This window comes from Myotis brandtii, unplaced genomic scaffold, assembly GCF_000412655.1.
Source record: "Myotis brandtii unplaced genomic scaffold, ASM41265v1 scaffold698, whole genome shotgun sequence".
Lineage (NCBI taxonomy): Eukaryota > Metazoa > Chordata > Mammalia > Chiroptera > Vespertilionidae > Myotis > Myotis brandtii.
Window position 1 is genome coordinate 40,309 of NW_005370731.1, and position 7,296 is coordinate 47,604.

The 7,296-nt window shown below is 45.1% G+C and overlaps 1 protein-coding gene across 1 annotated transcript in view; it reads left to right on the plus strand.

Moving 5' to 3' along the window:
- The first annotated feature begins 1,230 nt into the window (after window positions 1-1,230).
- Window positions 1,231-7,296, plus strand: part of LOC102253764 (SAGA-associated factor 29 homolog) — a 47,840-nt gene continuing 41,774 nt past the window's right edge. Inside the window, 1 exon segment of the mRNA XM_014529840.1 lies at window positions 1,231-1,439. The gene's annotated coding sequence lies outside the window, so the exon portion shown is untranslated.

Sequence of the window (7,296 nt, forward strand, 5' to 3'; positions counted from 1 at the left end):
AAATGAAGTGAGGACCCACAATTCTTTTTGAGAAATGTGGATGGGAAGGGGAAGACAGAGCTATCCCTTACATATGGACAACACTCTAAAAAAAACACTTTTTAAAAATTAATCAAGCCTGGCTGGTGTGGCCCAGTGGTTGAGTGTTGACCCATGAACCAAGAGGTCCCTGGTTTGATTCCTGGTCAGGGCACATGCCTGGGTTTCGGGCTCAATCCCCAGTGTGGGGCATGTGGGAGGCAGCCAATCAATGTTTCTCTCTCATCGATGTTTCTATCTATCCCTCTCCCTGCCTCTCTCTATAAAGTCAATTTTAAAACATATTTTAAAAAATAAAATAAATAAAAGACGTTATATCTTTTAAAAAAGTAATCAAGTAAACAGGTTTGTTGTAGAAACATCGTAAGAGATAAATTCAAACAAATTACTGAGTCCCAAATATCTCTGTGGAGCAACTAAGGTCCATATTTGACGTGCAGGAGAAATGGCTCCTGAGACCTTTACAAATGCAAACTTTGTGAAATCCCTGCTGGCATAAGTCTCTAAAATGCAGGATATAGGGCTGAGACTGGGTAAAAGGTCAAGTCATCCATTGAGATAGACACCACGGGGAAAAATAAAAAAAGCTGGTGGATGAAAATGATGCATGAAGTTTTGGGCAGAAACAGTTTGTGTTGAAGTCTGAGATTCTTCTAATGAATACAAAAATATTGAGGGCCTATTATGTGCCAGACACTGTACTGGGGGCTGGGAATACATAGGTGAACAAAACTGATGATCCTCATCTCACTGAGTTGGCCAGAGTACCAAATATTCAAACAGATAAATATGTAATAAACTTTGGTAGGGGTTATGTAAGAAATTATAAAATACTAGCATGTAAACCATTATAAGCAAATGTTTGCTCACATCCTTAATATGTACCTGCGAAGATTCCCTAAAGACTCGATATCTGTGTCTACAGACTTGCTTGTTTTTAAAATTAGTTTTTAAAAATTAGACTTTTTTGTCCTCAGCAACATTGAGGCAGAAAACAAGAGTTCTCATATACCCACTGCTCCCCCTCAACAATATTCTTTTTTAATGTTTTTTATTTTTAATTATTCTTTTACAGAGGCTTTGGAGAATGGGAAAGGATGCTGAAAACACGCAAGGACCCCAGTTTGTTAAAATGAGGTTGAGCGGAAGAGTCGGGAATGGGTAAATAAAAACTACATTTCCCAAGGGGCAGCGCGGCACGTCACATAAAATGGACGGCGCACACGTAAAGGGGTCCTCCGCGTTGCGACTCGGCTCTTAAAAGGGTAAAAGCATGGTTCTCGAGGTGCCGCTAATCTTCGAACGCAAGCGAGTTATTACCTACAGACTTTGAAAAGCATTCGAGGGACGCGCCTACACCCGCCCTCGCAGTTTCCAGCGCTTGTCCCGTCCGTGGACCGGTAGGTGGGGCTGGGACCCGATCTGAGACCCGGGGAGAGTGGCGGGAACGTAGGGCTGGGGTCCTCCCACTGCCTCCCCATTTCCCGGCCTGGCCGAGGCGGCTCCCGAGAGGCCGTGCGCACGCGCCTGGTCTCCCTGAGGAGGCGGGGCTCGGGAGGGGGAGGGGCTCCCGCGCGGGTCCTTGGGGTCTGCGCGTGCGCAGCAGCTCCCGCGAAGATGGGAAGCCGCAGTGGGCGGAGTTTGGTGCGGAGGCCGCAAAGCTGGGGTCCTCCGCTCAGGGGCGAGAGGACGAGGGCTGAGGTGGGCTCCGAGCTCGGGTGGTTTTATTATATTCTCAAGACGCGCCCCTCCTAACAAAACAACCTCCTTCCCCCACCATATACCTCCAGTTGCCTTCCTTCAACTGCCTCCGTTTGCAGCCACAACTTCAGTCTTGGCTCACTAGCAGCGCCCCCGTCAGGCCCGGTCCGCTCCGCTGAAACCCGCTCTTTGCCGAGGCCACGAGCCATCCCGAGGCCCCCAAGTGCGCTGGGTCTCAGCCCCGGCGCAGTAGTTGATGCAGCTGATCACCGCCCCCTCGTGAAACACCTTCTGCATTTGGTGAGGGGGACGTTCTCGTCCTGGCCTCCTTGGCCTCGGCGCCCTGGCCTCTCCTGATGCTCGCCCCTCTTGCTGTAATACTTGCCTACGGCCTCCTCCTAATCTCTCCCCTGCTTTCACTTCCGAGCAGTTACCGTTTTCGAGGCTTTAAATTTAAATGCCACCTGTTGTGACACCTCTCAGGTGTCTGTCTTCAAACCCAGTGCTCCACCCTGGACTCCAGGTTTTTCTTCGGCTCTCACGGGACACCTCTTAAATCTCTGAAATTTTGGGTTTTGCACTTCACTTTCCCCCGTCTTTCCTTTCTTCCGGTTCCCCAGGCCAAACACCTTGAGTTATATTCTTGGTGTCTTTTGCGTCTCCTCTCTCCTCCTCCATCAACCTGCCAGCACATAGTTATCCTTGAGGCTTTGAAAGTTCACGACTGGGTATTGGATGGTAGATAGTCTCTTTGGCACTTGGTTGGTTCTTTCTGCCTGAAAATTTGTGTTTTCAGTTATCTGATATTCTCTGTCATTATTGAGATTTATCTACTTAACTGTACTCTGTTGTAGATGTCCCTTTTAGAACATTTATTTCATCTACAGAGATGTATATGGAACTATTTGTTGAATGTCTGTGCTTCTTTCTGGACTGTTTGTCTCTCTCACTGTTTTATAGCCCACAGGCCTGGCACAGAGTAGGTGCTTGATAAATATTGGTAAATGAATCCTATATAATAAAAGGCTAATATGCAAATCAACTGAACGGCATTATGATGCACACTGACCACCAGGGGGCTCAATGCAGGAGCTTCCCCCTGGTGGTCAGTGCGCTCCCACAGGGGGAGCACCGCTCAGCCAGAAGCCCTGAGCTGGGCTCACAGCTGGCGAGAGCAGCGGTGGGGACGGGAGCCTCTCCCGCCTCCGCGGCAGCATAAGGATGTCCGACTGCCGGCTTAGGCCCGCTGCAGTCAGACATCCCCCGAGGGTTCGCAGTCCCAGCTGAGGGACCCTCCACTCCCAAGTGCACGAATTTTGTGCACCGGGCCTCTAGTGAATTTATAAAAGGGAAGTACCTCATCTCCATAGGTGGGAAGTAGACAATCCCTCTTAGAGTATGTTGGTAGCAACTACTATTTTCTGCAGTCGGGAAGAAGATCCTGAATAGCCCAGCTTCAGAATTGCTGCTGCTTATCACTTGAAAGACCGTTTTAAGAGGTTGCCAGGATTCAGTTCAGCAATCTGTTTCTGAGGACTTAGTAGCTGCCAGACCCTGTGTTTGTTGCTGGGAATAGAAAGTGAACAAAATTGCATCCCATTCTGCTGAGAGCTCATGGTTTGGCAGGAGAGACAAGTAAGTGAAACGGTTAGTCTTTCCGTGTATGTGTGACAGTAACAAGAATGAAAGTTTGCGTGTGGTGCTTGGATGTTTGATTGCGCTTGGTGTTGGGGCATACGAGAGGGGCCTGGGGCAGCCAGATCCCCCTGCCAGTCATTTCTGGCTGTGAGCTGCTTTGTTCTTTACCCCAGTGCGCCATACAAATATTACCATGTTCTCTGTGCGCCGTGGTGTGGAAAGGGTTGGCCAGTACTGCTGTAAACTGTTAACGTTGCTGCCTTTTGATTTGAACCCTGAATGATGAGTAAATTTTCGAGATCCAGCGGAGAAGAAGGGGAAGAATTAAGGGCATTTCAGGGAAGCATAACCGTCCGGGCAGGCGTAACGGAAGTATGGAAGTCTGTGCTTGTTGGGGATGGGGGTGCTGGAATTGTTTGGTGTGGGTATTGTAGGGTAGGGACACTAGGACAGGTAGATCTGATTGAGAAGTGCTGTCCAGGATACAAAGCAATGTCTTGGAAGTGTTTAATAGACCACAGTGTCCACTTAATAAATACCTGGCCCAACCACAAGGCACCCTGTTCTCAGTGGGTGGGTCCATCGCAGTCCAGAGTTTTTAGTGACCAACTTTCTGGAGCTAGAAGCAGAGACATAGTAAGTGACAAGCCTTTTTTTTCTTTTTCTTATTTCTAAATTTGTATACAAAGGTTTTATTGTTGTTGTTTTTTTTTATATTTTATTGATTTTTTACAGAGAGGAAGGGAGAGGGATAGAGAGTTAGAAACATCGATGAGAGAGAAACATCGATCAGCTGCCTCCTGCACACCTCCTACTGGGGATGTGCCCGCAACCTAGGTACATGCCCTTGACCGGAATCGAACCTGGGACCTTTCAGTCCATAGGCTGACTCTCTATCCACTGAGCGAAACTGGCTAGGATTGTATACAAAGGTTTTAAAAGTGCATCTCATTTAGATTTTTTAAAAAATATATATTTTATTGATTTTTTACAGAGAGGAAGGGAGAGGGATAGAGAGTTAGAAACATCGATGAGAGAGAAACATCGATCAGCTGCCTCCTACACACCTCCCACTGGAGATGTGCCCACAACCAAGGTACATGCCCTTGACCAGAATCGAACCCAGGACCCTTCAGTCCGCAGGCTGACGCTCTATCCACTGAGCCAAACCTGTTAGGGCTCATTTAGATTTTTGATGAATTGTCTGCATTGGAAAAACATATTTAATTTTGGTCACTTCAGGATTTGTGATCACTATATCCCTGGAGTGGAAGGTAGTTTGGTGAGTTGGGTGTTGATGATAATAAGGGCTGTTTGAGCCCGTAAGGCTTAGGTTTAGAGTCAGACAAATCTGGGTTTAAATCCCACTTCTGCCACTTCCTACTTGCATGACCTGGATAAAGTCACTTACATCTCCACAGTACTCAATGAATAGTACTTTCTTTGCAGGATTGTTAGGAGGGTTAAATAGGATAATCTACATAAACATGCTTAGCACATGGTAGGTACTCAATAAGGAATAGCTGTTATTAATTTTCTACCGTTTTTTTTCAGATGCCACAGTAAATCACCATCAGTGTAATCATAATAACCGAACAGATGATTGGTAGTTTCAGTGGCAGCTGCTTCTGTTTCCATGATCTCTTTTGCTATTGAATATGTGAAGTTATGACAAAACAGAATTGGAAGGAAGAGCATAGATTTTAGAGTTCTCAGCCTTGGAATCCCAGCGTAATAACCAGTATTTCCTGACCGAGTGACCTAGTATAACTTAACCTATCTGAACTTCAGTTTCCCTAGATCAATGGTTCTCAACCTTCTGGCCCTTTAAATACAGTTCCTCATGTTGTGACCCAACCATAAAATTATTTTTGTTTCTACTTCATAACTGTAATGTTGCTACTGTTATGAATCGTAATGTAACTATCTGATATACAGGATGGTCTTAGGCGACCCCTGTGAAAGGGTCGTTCGACCGCCAAAGGGGTCGAGACCCACAGGTTGAGAACCGCTGCCCTAGAGAGAAAGAGGCTGTGCTATAGGATTGCTATAAGGTTTAAATGAGAATCACCTGTGTAAGCTCCATTACAGAAGGTCCAAAGTGGGGGAATGTTATTCTCTCCTTAACTTTAAAAAAAGCCGGTTAATGAATGCAGATTCTTATTGATGGTGGCTGGGTTGAGGGCATGGGGTCTGAGGGTAGTGTTTTAAATACCTTTCTTCCCTTTGATTCAGAACAAAGCTTGTATTGTCTTACGCCCTGTGGGATTAATTTTAGAGTGGTTTACGTATAGGATGTTTGGATTTGTATGAGGCCTTGACTGCTGGTTGAGGGCCAGAGTGTTGTTTTATGCTGGGCGTTTAGCAGTTATATGCTTCCTTCCTGCAACCTTTGTACCTAAGTGTTACCTCTTAGGTACACTTAGTGTGGTCAAACTTCTCAGTTGCAGGTAAGAAAAAGCTAACCCAAACACTAGCCCAGGGGGAAAAGGGTATAGGATTGCTATAAGGTTTAAATGAGAATCACTTGTGTAAGCTCCATTAAGCTTATTGACTCTTTTTTTAAAATATATATTTTATTGATTTTTTTTACAGACAGAAAGGGAGAGGGATAGAGAGTTAGAAACATCCTTGAGAGAGAAACATCGATCAGCTGCTTCCTGCACACTCCCTACTGGGGATGTGCCCGAAACCAAGGTACATGCCCTTGACCGGAATCGAACCTGGGACCTTTGAGTCCACAGGCCGACGCTCTATCCCCTGAGCCAAACCGGTCAGGACAAGCTTATTGACTCTTAACTGAAGAGGCCTGGGTGTACCAGCTTCAGGCACAGCTATATCCAGACAACTAAACTATGTCACCAGTGTTTTCTGTCTCCGCTCTGCTTTCCTCCATGTTGGTTTCTCTCAGGCAGGCAAAAGCCTTATCAGTTCCAGGCATCCATGCTACTCTCTTAACCAACAACTGAAAGGCAGTATCTCTTTGCACATAGCTCCAGCAAAAGATCTGAAATTGATTTTTGTCCAGACTTGGGTCACAGCTTTCTTCCTGAACCAGTCATGGTGGTCAGGGAGAATGTCATATTTTCATTGGCCCAGGCAGGATTCTCATCCTTGGAGCCAAGGTGAGAGAGAGAGTTTCCCAAAAGGAAATTATAGAAAAGGTCCCAGGCAAGACACTCAGAGGTTGCTACTGTGATGGTATTGGGCCAGCTTTCCTGCAAATAATGAAATTACACTCTTCACAAGATATTGGAAGAAGAAAAAAACCTATTTGAAGGTCCTGGGGAGTAACCAGAAGCAGGCAGTAACTGGACAGGAGTTGGTACCCAGAAGAAAGGAATGACACTGGTGAGTTTCCTATTTATTTGTCATCGTATTTAATGCCTTGTGGGCATGATGACAAAAGTGCATCTTGGGAAGAAGATAGCCAAGAGAAGTAGTTCCAAATCTTTATATAAAAATAGTTTTTTGAGCCCTGGCTGGTGCGGTTCACTTGGTTGACCATCGTCCTGTGCAGTGACAGGTCACCAGTTCGATTCCTGGTCAGAACACAAGCCCAGATTGCAGGTTCAGTCCCCAGTTGGGGTGCAGTGTGTACAGAAAGCACTGATCAATGTTTCTCTCTCACATCAATGTGTTGTTGTTGTTGTTGTTGTTGTTGTTGTTGTTTTTCTCTCTCTCCCTCTCCCTCTCTCTGTAAAATCAATTTTTTTTAATTAATAATGTTTATTTATACTTTTATATTTATTTTTTAAGCTTTTTCTTTTTTTCTTTTTTTTTTTCTTTTTTTTTTTTTCCATCAATGTGTTGTTGTTGTTGTTGTTGTTGTTGTTGTTTTTCTCTCTCTCCCTCTCCCTCTCTCTGTAAAATCAATTTTTTTTAATTAATAATGTTTATTTATACTTTTATTATATT